The sequence below is a fragment of the Elephantulus edwardii genome, unplaced genomic scaffold (genome assembly GCF_000299155.1).
Source record: "Elephantulus edwardii isolate Elephantulus edwardi_28Jun2011 unplaced genomic scaffold, EleEdw1.0 scaffold00047, whole genome shotgun sequence".
Taxonomy (NCBI): Eukaryota; Metazoa; Chordata; class Mammalia; order Macroscelidea; family Macroscelididae; genus Elephantulus; species Elephantulus edwardii.
In genome coordinates, this window is record NW_006399797.1 from 13,501,014 (window position 1) to 13,504,555 (window position 3,542).

Below are 3,542 nucleotides of genomic sequence, written 5' to 3' on the forward strand. Positions count from 1 at the left end.
AAGGCTGTCGTTCCCCCACTTCACTGATTTCATCTCCTTGTCAAAGATCAGTTGACCATAGATAGATGGGTTGATCTCTGGATTCTCAATTCAATTCCATTGATCTATGTGTCTGTTTAAGTCACCTGCTTAGTTGTTGTCAGCATCTATGTGAATTTGGTGGGGAGAATGTGTTTCCGGTTCCTCTCATAGGAAAGAGGAAGAAAGGCCACTAAGCTGTTTTCTCCTTCCCTGATGCTCTATCAGTGGTTCTAGGAGACATTAAGAGGAAACTAAGAGAGAGAGATGTTTATAAATCCTGAAATTTTCAAAACACTTTAAGTATGCTCTTCTAAGGACCCAGTGGGCCAACCCCTCAACGTTTTCCCTCTTCCACCAAGGCATCAGAACTTTGACTAGTAGCTAAGGGTGATCCCTAGATGAAGACACTGGGACCTGGGGCAGCAGGGAGAATTCTAGCAAAGGGTGGCACCAGTCACATCCTCAGCCTGTGGTGTGACCCTGTACCCCAGTTCCAGCTCTCCCCTCTTCATCTTGATGTGAAGGCAGATGTGTTTCCAGACTCTACACCCCAGTTCTTGTTCCCACAGATCCTTTTGTTTCTCATTTCCCAGTATTTCTCTTCCTATGTCTTGGCACCTTCTGTTCAAAATTTTCTGTAATTTTTTTTCTTTTTTTAGAAATTAATTTGCTTTCAAAAAAAAAAAAAACCCAAAACATACGTACTGTCAGGGAAATGGCTTTTTCGCCCTTGATTTTACTTGGGTATGAATATAATTTTTAAAGTAAATGATACCAAATTTTTTCCCCACCTCTCTCTTTCCATTTTTCTGGATGTCTTCTGTTTCTTCTATATGTCATTGAAATGCATGACTAGAGTTGTGGTCAGCACGACTTCCAAAGGCTTGTACTGCAAAAGGGAGTAAGACTCTGGAGTCAAGGTCAACTTATTTTTTCCAGAGCCAAATCATATGGTTCTCTTCTTGATCTGTTACTGTACCATGTGCTTCCTTTTCTCTCCAGAATAGTAAAAAGAGCCCAACTCCAGACTCTATGAACAAGATGTTCTGGTGTTTAGTCTTATTTCTTATTCCTCAACTCATATTCAGATTTTCTTCTCAGATTCCCACAGACTTACCACTTCAGACATTTTCTCCCTCCTAATTATTTGTACTGCATGTTCCTGCTTTATGCTGTGCTTTACCCATATTTGTATCATTTTAATTAGTCCTGTAAAAGTTATTTGAACACCCCCATTCCTTCCACTGACAACTGTGCTGTCTGCCTATTTCACTTGTCTCTAGCTCTATTACTTTCTCTTCCCAGCATTTCTTCTTTTGTACAGTCTATTATTACCTGATGTGCTATTCTCTTTATATTTTTATTTTATTGGTACATAAGGAAGGCAAATGTCTATGGATGTTTTGAGATATGCCTGCCCCTTGTCTTCTGTGCTTACATCAGGTAAAACTAAACATCTGAGACAATTTATCCTTCCTCCACCAAAGTCACCTTCTGCTGACACCTCACCTTTGTTTCTAATGGCCTTACTGTGCTTGCCTTGCCTTGCTCCAGTCATCCGCTCTCTTACCCACATTCTCCTTTCCACATTTCAGAACTATGAGAGTATATCTTATGTAACACTGGTGGACTAGAGTTCAAGGTTTTGGCTTAATTCTTATGTTTGTTTTACAGAGTAGTAAAAATGTTCCAGACATCTCTTACCTTTTATGTTCTAACTCTCTCATCGCTGTCATGTTGGAACTGAATCATAACAGACTTTGCAGTAAGTTTTCAGAGGCTGTAAATTGCACCGGATGAGATTGCCCATCTTTCTCCCTCAAAGAGGCTGATGAATTTGAACCTCCTGCCTTACAGCTATCAGTGTAGCTTTTCACTCAAAAGGTCATCTAAAAAGGAGGGTCTGTTTCCTCATGCCAGAATGGAAAAGGCAAGAGGATTCTCTGATTGAGAGATTCAGGAACGTCACGTGGACTTGACAAGGGACAATTCACTGAAGCAAAGGAGACCAGGCAAATAAAAATGAAGCAGATGCCCACTATAGTATAGAAAATACATTGAGATAATTTCTTGAGATTTGGATCTATCAAATCCTTGGCTCTTCCTGCTGCCAGCTATAAGTCTTGTCTGTCCCAAATGGAAAAGCTCTTGGCAGCTAATTAGTCCAATCTCTTCTTTGGTATAACACTATTTCATTTTTGTTTTGCTCAGTTCCCAAACTGTCTTTGACTTTTCCTGGAACTGCTAATACATTTATAGCCACCATCCAAATCACACAAGGTCTCCTAGATTTGTTTTCAATGTGGAATCACTACCATGTTTTTTAAAAATCCATTCTTCCCCGCCCTCCCCCCGCCCCCGCCCATAGACACATATTTTTCAGGATAAATCTTGTTTTCCTGATGAGCCAACTTCTTAGGGATTTGAATTACTTAAGGAAATGTCATGTAATAAGTTATATACCACTGTAATCTTACAGGCAGCTGCATTTAAAAGATATACTTTGGATGAGTTTTTCTTTTAAGTCTCTTGCTTTCATCTGTTTTGGTCAGAAGACACAAAGCTTGGAATTTCCCAATTTCCCATGCTCTTGGGATGATGATGATAATGATGGCAATAACAATTAGAATAATGACTTATTAGTTAGATTGGCTAACCTTTATTAACTAGATTATTTCTGGCATTGTGCTAAATATTTACATATAATAACTCTTACAATCCTACCCAATGTACTAGGCCTGAGATGCTAAATTCCCATTTTATAAAGAGGTAAAAAGGCTCAAAGAGCTCATTTGTTCAGTCTAGCAACAGGCAGTAGGTGGGATATTTAAGATTTGAAATCAGATCAACACACCCTTGCTATCTCTGTGGCTAGGCACAGGGGGACAACCACCTTCATTTCTCTTTTGTTTTCCTCCTCTTCAGTTTTACTAATTTTGCTCCTTTTCATGTAGCCTCCTTTAGTTCTTCATTCTCTTACTCCATTCTTCTGTGAGTTCCATTTTCCTGCTTGAATAACCATTCAAGAAAGAATTGGTGATCAAATTAGTAATCAAAGAGTCAAACAGTAGCAAACAGTCAAAATTCATGATCCCCAAAATTGTGTTCACATAATCTTATCAACAAAGGCAGACACTATTATTATTTTCATCTTAAGTGTAAGGAAATTGAATATAGAAATTAAAGAATAAACAGATATTGGTACCAGATCTCTATGGGAAAGGAGTAAAGGAGGTCATAGAAGAGGTCATGCCCAAACAGGCTACTGAGAACAGAAAGAGAGGCAATTGGTCTCTTCCAAGGTCTAATGCTCTTCTCTCACCACACCCCTGAGGCCCTGATTTACTCCTTTTCAAACATTCTGCTTTAGGCATATGTTATCTGGCTGCTCCTCTCTCACCTAGTCTGGTTTTACCCTGAGGGCCTTTCCCCTTTAGCCTGAGCACTCATCTCCCAGAAACCATCTTCAAGTCTCTGCTAAATTGTCTCCTCAGTGAGGAATTCCCTGTTTAAAATTATAC

At 39.3% G+C, this 3,542-nt stretch overlaps 1 pseudogene; it reads left to right on the forward strand.

Annotated features, from left to right (window-relative positions):
• Positions 1–1,482, forward strand: part of LOC102865372 — a 7,645-nt pseudogene extending 6,163 nt beyond the window's left edge.
• The last annotated feature ends 2,060 nt before the right edge of the window (positions 1,483–3,542 follow it).